The following is a 12427-nucleotide window of genomic DNA, read 5'->3' on the forward strand; positions in this document are numbered from 1 at the left end:
TGCTGATGTACACAGACAACACAAGAGAACAGAGATGAGGAGACAAAACAGGAGAGACACTTGTAAATAGCTGAATGGAGGTACATAACTGGTTCACACATTCACCCGCCCTGAAATTATTCCACCAGGCAGCACCTAGCTCTATACACATGGCTATGCCCCTGACTAGTGGCCAGAACCCTGCTCTACAGCCATTCCCCACAGCACTGAAGGACCTGACGTACAGCAGACTTGACCCTTACAACCCTACTCCCCACTTGGGCCATTATGTAGATGGACATCAGTCATAGTCCCTGCCACTAGACAGCATACATAGGACCACACACTCACACATCCATCAAGGAGCCAATGTTTGGTATTTGTACTCACCCCCTTGTGACTGCTGTGCAGCATTCAAGTGCCCATCAAGGTCCGGGTATGCCACCGCCAGAATGCGTTGCATAAGGGGGGGTCAGTGCCCAATGGACACCCCTTCCTCGTTGGGAGGACTTCCTCAGTTGGGCCTCACAAATCTTCCTCGCCCAGCGGTGCAGGTCCTCCCACCACTTCCTGCAGTAGGTGCTCTGCCCGTTGTAGACCCCCAGGGTCTGCACGCCCTTGGCGATGGCCTGCCAAAGTCCCCTCTTCTGATGGGTGTTTACCTATAAGGGACACACAGAAAAAGCAACACTGAGGTCAGACAATGGCCAATAATATACAGCTGGCTATACGTCTACTATGGGATGGACATTTTAAACAGCCTAACAGCACACACACACGCAGCATGTCAGGAACCGAGGACTATACAGTGTCATACGTGCACACATGTATACAGCCATCTACCACCCTTAAACACATCTATGCCCCCCAATCCTCCTACTCACCTGTACCTCTGGCCGACCATAGAGCTTGGCGTACAGGGGCAGGATCCCGTCCACGAGCTTCTCCAATTCCTTTCTGGTGAAGGCCAGGGCCCTTTCCCCTGCCACATGCGCCATTTCCAAGACGAGAGACAGGACACAGCAGTACACTCAGTGGAGTACCTGCATGCACGAGATCCGGGAGTCAAGTGAAGTTGGGGTGACGTGTTTGCGTATGCACCGCAATGGTGTTCACTGTCACCGCCGCTGGCGATCATGATACGCTAAGAATGCCCATTGACAATCATGTTAACCAATGAATTTGCGCACAGCGGTAGACACTGCCTTGCACTATTACGTCAACCGCTAGCAGTATGAGGTCACTTCCACCACAAGTCTTCTGGATTACAGGGTGCAGACATTTTGGCCTTAACTACGCAGTTGTAAAATCCTCATCTGCACCTTGCAGGCCCTATTGTCCCCAAACACTTAGAGGCATCAAACAATATACATTAGCTCACCTGAACAGTCCTGACATATCATTGTGGTCATGTTGCTATAATGTCACACATACGATGCATGAATAGAAAACATTGTGTGCAGATGTATGTGTGTTTCTCACATGTGTTTGATACTCCTCCTAGGTACAGACCCTTTTGGCGAGGGAGGGCCCCATTGGTGTACAGACCACTTGTTGATTTGCGGACCATGATGGAGCATCACATCATTATCAATTACAGACTCACTTGTGCTACTATTCATGAACTTTGTGCATTACTGGATCCAGCACTGAGAACAGCTAATCGTAATCATCATGTCATCCCTACTGAAGTGCAGGTGCTCTCTGCACTCCATTTCCTGGCCACAGGCTCATTTCACGTGACAGTGGGCATGGGTGCAAGTTTTTCACAGCCAATGTTTATCATTATACTGTCCAGATTCCTGAATGGATTTGTATGACACCTGCAGTCCTATGTGAGGTTTCCCCAAAGTGCTGACCTCCCTGCCATCAAGTTGGATTTCTATGCCTTTGCCAACATACCCCATGTGATAGGTGCCATTGATGGTGCCCACATAGCTATCCTCCCCCAAGAGTCAGTGAACAGGTGTATAGAAACAGGAAGAACTTTCACTCCATGAACATTCAATTGGTGTGTACTGCTGACCAGTACATCTCACATGTGAATGCCATGTTTTCTGGATCAGTCCATGATTCCTTTGTGCTAAGGAACAGTAGTGTGCCACACAAGATGGAACAACTACAAGGGGACAGAGGAAGGATCATAGGTAGGTGTGTCTGACACTTATAGCCAGGCTGTCTGCCACTGAGGGATGTCATTGTCAGTCATGTTTTGCCCCCTTTTTTAGGTGATTCTCGCTACCCCAACATGCGTTGGCTCCTGACACCAGTGAGGAATCCTGGGACAGATGCAGAGAGGAATTACAATGAGGCCTCTGGCGGTTCCTTGGCCTATGGGCCTGAAAAGATGTGTAGAATAGTAGTGGCCTGCTGCATGCCGCACAACGTGGCTGTGAGGAATTCTATCCCACTCTTGGAGGAGGAGGGTGTTCTATATCTAGACCTGCTTCCTCAGAGAGGGGATGAGAGTGATGATGAGGAGGGGTAAGATGTACATTCCAGGACCCAACTGATACAACTGTACTTCCAGTAACTATGTGGGACTAATCAATGAGATTACTGTCTGTGCAGCATACTGTCAGTGTGCCTTTTCATTTAGGGGGGTATTGGGTCAATAGTCATTGCCACTTTGACCAGGTCTGCATAGGACATGTAGCATTATAGTATAATAGTTAGACACATCTGTAGGCACAACAACATGTGCGTGGGGTGCAATTCCTGCTACTCAGATAAGAATAAATGATTTATAATACAGTTGCAATCATACTTCAATTTGTTTTGACATAATGACAGGGGACATTGTAATTGGTAAACTGGTGTTTTATTTGCTGCATGGAGTACACTGTGCAGTTTACAGTGATGGGAGTGGGCTCATGGTTGTTGTACAATATGGCATCATGGCTGCAGCATTTGTTGGCAGTAGTGGTATGTCCATCTATGTTTTCCAGTGTTTGGTGTTGTTTTCACACGATTTGATAGTAGGTCCAGTGGGACACTTGGAGGGCAATTCTTGCCAGAGTCACTTCTTTGTGGGGGCCTTGGACTTGGCAGGTGTTCCTGTGCCATATATTGGCCTGAGGGACCGTTTGGGTACCTGGTGTTGGCCTGAACGGGTTGAGATGCATGTCTCCTGTGTGTCCTGAGATGGTGGAACATGTCCAGTTGCTGCTGCTGATGTTGTTGTCTGGTCTGTATCTTGGCCTGTAGTAGGGGCTTCCTGGTCTGTTTGGGCCTCAGGCTGTGTTGGGACAAGGTGCAGCAGCGCACCTGCTATGGTGGCCATTGTGGCATTGCGCAGTTTCGACTGCTCCATGGCCTCTTGGCGGTGTGCTACCTGCATCCTTTGACTCTGCTCCAGGGTGGACACTACCTGGGCCAATCTGTCCTGGGTATGGTGATATGCTCCCAGAACTTCAGAGATCACGTCCTGGGCTGCAACATCAATCCTGTGGCCTCCCCCTGGGCCAGTGATGCCCTCCCACTGGGCCTAGCCCCCTGTGCCTGTGTCCCCTGCACAGGTCTGCCAGTACCACTTGTACTGGGGCCATCGTCTTCCTGCCTGTTAGTAGGGGGTGACTGTGGCCTCTGTCCATGTGTTCCACCAGTTTGTGGCCTTGCTACATAGGTGTGGGGACGGTTGCCCTGGGCTGATGTTATTGGCTGGGTGGTAGTGGTGTCAGTGGTGTCCTGGGTGGGGCTGCTGGATGATGACACTCCAGGACTGTGTGAGGGGCCAGAGTGATCGTCAATGTTCAGGGTTCCATCTCCAGTGTCCTGGGAGGTGCCTCTGTCTCCCTGTGGGTAACTGCCACTCCTTGTCCTGTCCATCAGGGTGGCATGGGTGGTGGTGCTTGTTGAGGGGAATGGACATGTCTGTTACAATTGCATGATCGGATGGGGTGCATGGTACTGGTCTGTTTTGTGCAGGTTTTCACACTTTGGGGCCATGCAGGGTGCCTTTGTGAGGTTTGCATTGCATTTTTCTTTGGGATCTGGAGTTGCATTGTGGGTGGTGTAGTCCCTTTGTGATTCCTTGCAGGGGTAGGTGGCTGTGCACAGGGGGAGGGATGTGGGCCTGTTGGTGGGTTTGTGGGCATGCAGCATGACTGGATGTAGTGATTGTGGCCTGGGTGGGGTGGTGCATGCATTACAGGTGTGATGGATATGGGGTAATTGTAGACGACTTACCTGAGTCCATCCCTCCAGTGAATCCACTGAGTCCCTCAGAGTGCAGGATGGCCAGTACCTTTTCCTCCCAGTCAGTGTAGTCGGGTGGTGTTGGTGGAGGTCCTCCCCCAGTCTTCTGGACTGCAATGTTGTGCCTGGAAGCCATGGACCTAACCTTCCCACGCAGGTCGTTCCATCTCTTGCGGATGTCGTCCCTGGTGCATAGATGGTGTCCCACTGCATTGACCTTGTTCACTATTGTCTGCCATAGCTCCATCTTCCTGACGATGGGTGTGTGCTGGACCTGTGCCCTGAATAATTGTGGCTTCACCTTCATTATCTTGTCCACCATGGTCCTTAGCTCCCTTTCTGTGAAGAGTGGGTGTTTGGGGGGTGCCATGGTGTGTGTTGTGAATGGTGTCTTGTGTGGATCTTGGTGAGGGTGCTGTTGTGTGGTTGGGTGTATGTATCATGTATTGTGGCGTTCGGTATCTGCTTCCTGGGTTCTCTGTATCAGTTGTCCTAATTTCATTGCAAAGGATTGTGGGGTGTGTCTGTGAGTGTTTTATGGTGTTGTGGATGTGTGTCAGGTGTGTGGGTTTCAAAGTTGCCAATGTGTGCATTTCTTACTGTGGGTCCACTTGCCGCCCGTGGCGGTCTGTACCGTTAATGATCGTTCGGCTTCCACCGACCGCCGCAGTGATTTGTGCTTCATTATTTGGAGGGCGGGGTGTTTGTGTGCTTGCCGGTGGTGGGGTGGAAGGTCCAGCATTTCCACCGACAAGGTCCTGGCGGTGACTGGTGGCAGGGAGATTTTTGTCGGTTTCTGATTTTTGCATCATTATATGGCAGGTTTCTGTTCACTGCCTATGGCGGTCTTCTGTTTGCTGTCTCCACGGCGGTCGATGGTGTTTACTGCCGTGTTCATTATGAGGGCCTAATTCTGGTCTTAGTCACTTGATATACCTGGTGACCAGTCTACTCTTGGTTTTGTTGACCAGACCATTGACATTCCAGGTGAGAACCAATATCCATCTACTCTCCCACCTATCAAATTGAACCTTTCCTCTGGTGTATCTCACTCGGACTGTTCCTTCTGTCATCATTTTTTCTGTACCCAAAGTGTTCAGCACTCTCCTTGTAAAACTTGTAAAACAGCCACTCTCTTCTCTCAATAAGTAAAACATAGTCAAACTTCCCAGTCCCGCCAACCTCACCCCAACGCTTAAGTCCATGTCTTGCCAAGAGGTTGCCTTTTTCCCGTGGTCGGATCTAGTTGGCTTGCTGTGCTCTTCCTTCAAGCCAAGTCTATACTTCCTCTGAGGTAGTAAAAAATTGTTTCTATCCTTAAAAATGACTTTTAACTTGGGGAAGAGCAGCATGTACTTTAATTGCAAGAAGTGAAGCTGGGCCTTCACTGCATGAAAAGTACTCTGTTGCTTCTGTACTTGTCAGGATTAGTCCGGGAATAGTCAACAATTTGAACTTAAGTTCTCCCTTAAGATGTGCCTCTCTCAGTACCATGTCCTAGATTTGGAAGTTTAAGAGTCGATCAATTATGGAACATGGAGGGGCACATGGTGACGGTCGAGTCATCAACGCCCTATGCGCCCATTCTATCACAAAGCAATTGGAGACATTTTTTGTTTTGGGAGGTGCTGCCGAGCCATTGCCCCAGGATAGTCACTGCACTTGCCCCCTCCCTCCCTCGGAGAAGCCTACCAAGCATAGGTTATTATGCACACTCGTTTTTCTGCATTATCTACCCTACACAGCAGTTCTTTATTTACAGCTTGTACTTCTGCCAAGTGCCTTGAGTGGGTGATTTTATCTAGTTTGGTCATTTTGTTTTCTGTCGCTGTGACCCGGTCTGCCCCATTAAGCAGGTCTTGCCGTAGGAGGAACATTTCTGCCCGTATCACTCTGATTTTATTCTCAAGAGATGTTCTTGCCATCTGGATTGATTGAAGTAGGGCCGCATTCCCTGGCAGGGATGTCGTTGGTTCGGAGTTCAGGGGGCCTCAGTGGCACTGGTATATTTTTTTATCTTGCCCTGGTGCTGGGGCTTCGGGTCTTTGTTTATGGCCATGGTGTAGGCCCCTCACCCTAGCTGGCAGGGCCAGAAAGAGAGGGGACGCAATGTCCAAAGGGATTTTGTAGGGGAGGTCTGTCAAGCAGCCCAGACCTGCCTCCCTCAAGGAGGGGAATGACAGAGACCTCTTTCCCTCTCATTGTGGTGGAACCTCAGCACAGCCCTCGGATTTCCCTTTGGTGGTTTGGTACCTCAGGTGTTACAGGTACGAGACTCATCAATGGCCCAGTCCCCTTCTCTGTCCTCCAGAATCACTCCAACCACCTTCTTCTCCCCCTCAAAACCTTTGTTTATGGGATGTGTGTGCAAGGGCCATGTTTTCCTTTTTTTTTTGGAGCCAGTTGCATAGAATATTTTCCTTTTGTTGGGCAAAGATTCAATGCTATCCAGTGCTCGGCCCTCGTTCCTGGTCACCTCACTAGAGTCACTTTCTCCCTCACCCCTGCCAATCTCCAACTTGCACCCGATCCAGCACTGGGACAAAGAAGCCACTAGACAGGCAGGAATGAACTGGTAGGCTGGACCAGCTCCCATGTTCCCGGCCACGGGAGAGATGGTCTCATCTTCTGCTCTGCTTTTATTTGTGATAGGCCCAGCACAGGCCTGCAGCTGCTGTCTTCCCTCTGCTTACCTCCTGAGAGGCCTCGCTCAGACACTGTCCATAGCGGGGGGGGCTGGTTTACGGCACCCGCTCTGGTCTTGCTACAACCTGAGAAGGTACTGCCTATCCAGCCCTCTTCTGCACCTCTTTGAGGATTCAGGCATGTATCTTCTCTCACCCCAACCGCCTCCTTCAGGATATCGTCGCTCTGCTCCCCAGGCTGCTGCTCTGCGGAGGGCGGGCTAGATTGACACCTGTTTCATGGGGGCCAACCTGCCTCCTCAATCGTTGATGCTCCTGTGGACCTTGCTGCACTCTCCCCGTCTTCTTCAGTGGTCGTGGATATTTTGCCCTTCGCCATTTGAGCAGTTTGCAAGCTCTTTTCCACTTGCGGGGATCTGCAAACTGCTCCAAATCCATCATTCTGCCCTGGGAATCATTCAGGAACTATTCTGGGGGGTGGATGGGGCATGAGGGCACCAGATTAATGCCGGATCGTTGGTGCATGGACGGAGCACTGAGCAGGCACATCTAGTCTGACATCTTGTTGGCTCCGCCCACCCTGCGAAATTATTTTTAAACCAGAACTACTAACAAAATTCAAAGGACCTACATTACCTCAAGCATATACTACAACAGGTCCCTATGAAATTACAGAGCAACATACGCATATAATGAACCAATGTGATCTTTCTCTGGTAGATATATATATATTCCTTGACTTTACTGCACAGTCTCTCAGAGGCTCCATAGCTAATACAATGACACCAAGGACAAAGGGCAATCCTGCTTAGTACTTCTAAAAGTTGAACATTGTTGTAAACATCTCAGTCTCATCAAAGGCAAAGTGCATGGCAAGCAAATCTACCTCATGGCACTCTGTTGTGATCTGATTTGAGTAAGAACATCAAACCAGTAGGTAAGTGTTTATTTTCTTCTCTAGGAGACTGCACATCTGCCTATAGTACCATATCCATGACATAGAAAAGATTTAATATGTGTGTTGTGGCCAAGGATAATCCCAGTTTGATCATTTCATACTAATTTCCCCATTACTAATAACATCCTGTTATTGGGGGTGGTATCCTCAGACTGTCTTTTCAGGCCAGGGTCTGTACTATGAGGCTAAACAGGGGACAGTGGTGAATTCTCTCTCACTCTACCCCTCCATCTTGGTCCCTGTATCCTCTGCTTGGGAGTGATAACCCCAGAAAATTGAACTGTCAGACACCCTGGACGGCTGCTCCTCCCAGCTATCATGATGCTGGATGCAACTCATTCCTCTGAACGCAGTCTATGGGCATCTGGAGACTAAATAATACCCTCCTCTAGGTCACCTCCCCATCCCACTCCAATGATACCAGGGCCCTTGGGCAGAAAAAGTCCTGCCCCTGGAACTGAGTCATCCCACATACCTGGCTGGTGTGCTGCTCATGAGAAACCAACCTTTCCACTGCCATAGTCTGGTCTGCACCAGTCTCTCTCAAACCAGTGACAGGAATCCCATTCACTTTCACCTGGAGGAAGTTATGACTTTCACCCTCCAGCTCACCCTCTGAGTTTTGTCTCCCAGCTAAGGGGGATCTCGGCATGGTCTTTGATCTGCCACTGAGGATTAATTCCCCCATGGCTACATTAGTCACCCTCATAGAGGTCCCACCAGTGGGTGGTTTTCTAGGACAAACAGAGTCCCCCTGCTTGTGTCTTAACTTAGACCACTCAAAGCAACAGGGTGGAAAAGGGGTGACCTGGACCACCGCCAAGCAGAACCTCTCCACTGTTTCTCAGAAAGGGCATGAAAACCCTCTTACTCATCTTACTAGATTTGTCTGTGTCTTCCTTGACCTGCCCTTCACTCTGCTGGGGGAAACCTTAACCATCCTTCTTACGGTCACTCCTAGGTACTTTCTTGGACGATCTCTTGCTGACCCAGAGCTCTGCCTCTTTTACAAGGTTTCTAGGATCAGTGAGCTTTCTATCAATCAGGTGCTGACATAGCTACACAAAACATGTACTGAACATGTGCTCCCTCAGTATCAGATTAAACAACCCAGTAAAATCATTAATTTTGCTCCCCACAGCCAACCATTCAGTGGCTTTCTGGTGTAATCAAGAAAATCCTTCCAGAGTGCTGCAGGATCTTTTGGCTGTCCCCGAATCTAATGTGGTAATTTCCTGGGGTGAGCACAAACTTGGCAACAAGGATTATCTCCAGGGGGGTGTACCTCATCTGTTCATCCTCGAGTGTGAGGTAGGTATCCCTCCCCACTCTAGACATTTCCAGAATGAAGCTGCTCAAAACTCTTCTGGGACCTTGTTCATCTTGAGAGCCATCTCAAAGGCAAAAGACTACCTGTCAATATCATACCCTACCACATAGATGGGCACCAGATCTTTTAGTATGTAAAACGTCCCCCCTTTCAGACACTGCTGGCATGCTGCCACCATTCTTGCTGGACTCTGCTTGTCTTGCTCTGATATCAAGCTCTTTGAGACTTAGTTCATGAACCATTCTCCTTTGCTCTAGGGTTAACACTTTCTCCAGCTTGAGATTGGCAATCTGTAGCCTAAGCTCCCTTTCAGTCTTTATGTCTGCAGCTCCTTCCAGGGACAGGCCTTGGAACACACTGCTTTCTGAATGGGGAGAGATTTCCAATTCAGGAGGCAAAACATCTCCCTCCCTTTGTTTTGCATCTTAGGACCTGCACCAAGGTCCTGCTCCTCCACATCATCTCCCTCCTCCAGATCCTCTGCTGTTGTCAGCAACTGGTGAGACCCCACCCAGGCTCTCAGAGCTTTCTGACACTCCAACAGTATATTTCTCCAGGTTGATAAGCTTCAATTCCATTTTTGCAGGTAAGCTCACTCACAGGCAGTTGGAATGAGACTGAATTTGGACAAAGCAAAAGAGCCAACCAAGCATTAAAAAAAAACTCAAATTGGTATCAAATTATGTATATGGAGGTTTACTGTTACACAAAATCCCTGTATGGCACTGCACTAACACAGGCCTAATTCCACAGCTGAACACAAATGTGGGAAATTGGGTTACTGGTTGGAAGGGAATCTTACTCAAGCAGCAACCACTAATCCTGTCAGGGTGAAGTCACAAGCAACTCCACATTTACCTGCCCTTCGCTCTCTGATAGCTTGGCCCAAAAGTGGTCAGGCTTAACTTAGATGCAATGTGTAAAGTATTAATGCAGTACAAAAACTGTAATAAAGTGAAAACACAACACTCAAAAAAATCACACATCAATTTAGGAAAATAGAGCGAAATTTAATAAATTATTTAAGAGCAAAATGACAATATCCAGTCAGAAGAATCGGAAATATGCAGTTTTAAATAGTTAGTTAAAATTAGTACCTAAAAGCACAAAGCACCAAATGTGGTCATCTGGACGTGCCAGACTGGGGCAAAGTCACAAGTTCGGGCAGACCATGATGGAGTGCTGGCCGGATACAGAGACCAAGTTACCCTTGCTAAACAAACTAACTTAAATCCTGGGTGCCGAGGAATGGGAGATCCCACCTCCATGGTGCGTCATGCAGTGCCATGTCCGAAGAAACTGTGTGATGCGAGATCCTGCATCGGAGATTAAGTGCACAGCAGTGGTTCCATTGGAGTTGCTGATGGTGCTTGCGATGCCAGGTGTCATCGAGGATGCCATTGAAGGCTTGTGATGAGAGGTTCTGCATCAGAGATGCACCATGAGGTGTTCTTTCGGAGCAGCTGTGATGCCGGTCTGGCATTGGATATACTTTGTGCAGTGGTGGTTTTGATGCAGAGCTGTGAGGAGATGCATCACGCTGTGTCAGCTCTGCCCAAAAGACCACAGCTGGGCTAGCAGAGTATATTCAGGCCCATTTCCAGTGGTTCAGAACTGGGGTGGCACCACTTGTGGGGCAAGACTCACAGCTGACAGAGTCCGGGTGCTGAGTTTAAGGATTGTAGGAGCCTTTTCTGTCACTGAGGCTCTGATAAGGAAGCTAGCCACTGGCCCTTTGAGTCAATCTGGTGGTTCTAGGTTCAAGATGCAGGTCCAGTCTTTTTCCCTCAGGCAGAAGGGCAGCAGACGGAAGGGCAGAACAGTAGCAATCAATCAATCAGTGATTTCTAAAGTACAGCTTATCACCCGTAGGGTCTCAAGGTGCTGTAAGGACAGCAAAGTAGCTGTCCTTCTTGCAGTTATCAGCAGAGCAGTCCTTCCGAGTCTTTGACAGGGCCATATGTGTACTGAAGAGTTGGGTCTGAGAGTCCAATATTTACATCTGGTGCCAGCTTTGAAGTGGAAGGTTCTGAACGTTTTCATCCCCAGAGTTTATTAGAGTTTCCTGCCTTCCTACCCAGCATGTCTGGGGGTACAAATGACTAGGGTGAAACCCTTCGTGAGCGTTCTGAGGTAGAGCCTTTGTGATGTGCAAGTGTGGTAGGTGACAGCTCCTCCCTCCTATCAAGTCTGTGATGACACATTCCGCCAACACCAATTCTCCCTTTGTCTGACTGCATGGAAGCAGCACACAAAGCCCAAATGCCAGCTACACGTAGACATGTGAGCCAGGATACAGGCTGCAGGCACCAAATATTTGTGACCAGAAAATGTAAACTTTCTAAAAGTGAATTTTCAGAACTGAGACTTAAAATTAGACTTTAGAACTAAAAAGGGTTTTAAATTAAAATTCTTTAGAAACCAAACTCGACATTCCTACCTGCTCTCAACTGAAATGTATCACTTATTAAATGTAAAAAGGTAATCCAATGTTTTACCATGGGAGAGGAAGACCTTGAAGTAATGAAAATGAGTTTAAAGGTTTGTGACTACCATGACATGTGAAAGTTAAAAGTACATGTCCAATGTTTTTAAATCCACTGCAACCTGCCCACTGGCTCGTTCTGGGCCTACACTGTGGGTGACTTACATGCATTAAAAATTAAGTTTTATGCCTTGCAAAAAGGTTATTTTGCCAGGCTGAAACAGTAGTTTAAATTGCATGCACACACACAGCCTTCAATGGCAGGCCTGAGACAGGTATAACATGCTATTCCAGTGGGTGGCACAATCAGTGCAGCAGACCCAATAGCAGCATTTAGGTTACAGGCTCTGGGTACATGCGGTACCACCTTAGTGGGGACTTATAAAATAAATTAAGGCCCATATTTATACTTTTTGACGCTAAACTGCGCTAACGCAGTTTAGCGTCAAAAAATTTTGCGCCGTCTAACGCCATTCTGAAGCGCCATGCGGGCGCCGTATTTATGGAATGGCGTTAGACGGCGCAATCAGACCGGCGCTGCCTGGTGTGCGTGGAAAAAAACCACGTACACCAGACAGCGCCGGCGTAGGGGGAAAATGGCGTATGGGCGTCTTAAAATGGGGCAAGTCAGGTTACGTCGAAAAAATCGTCGTAACCCGACTTGCGCCATTTTTTTCCGACGCCCATCCCCCATCAACATGACTCCTATCATTGTAAAGATAGGAGTCATGCCCCCTTGCCCAATGGCCATGCCCAGGGGACTTATGTCCCCTGGGCATGGTCATTGGGCATAGTGGCATGTAGGGGGGCACAAATCAGGCCCCCCTATGCCA

The sequence above is a fragment of the Pleurodeles waltl genome, chromosome 7 (genome assembly GCF_031143425.1).
Source record: "Pleurodeles waltl isolate 20211129_DDA chromosome 7, aPleWal1.hap1.20221129, whole genome shotgun sequence".
NCBI lineage: Eukaryota > Metazoa > Chordata > Amphibia > Caudata > Salamandridae > Pleurodeles > Pleurodeles waltl.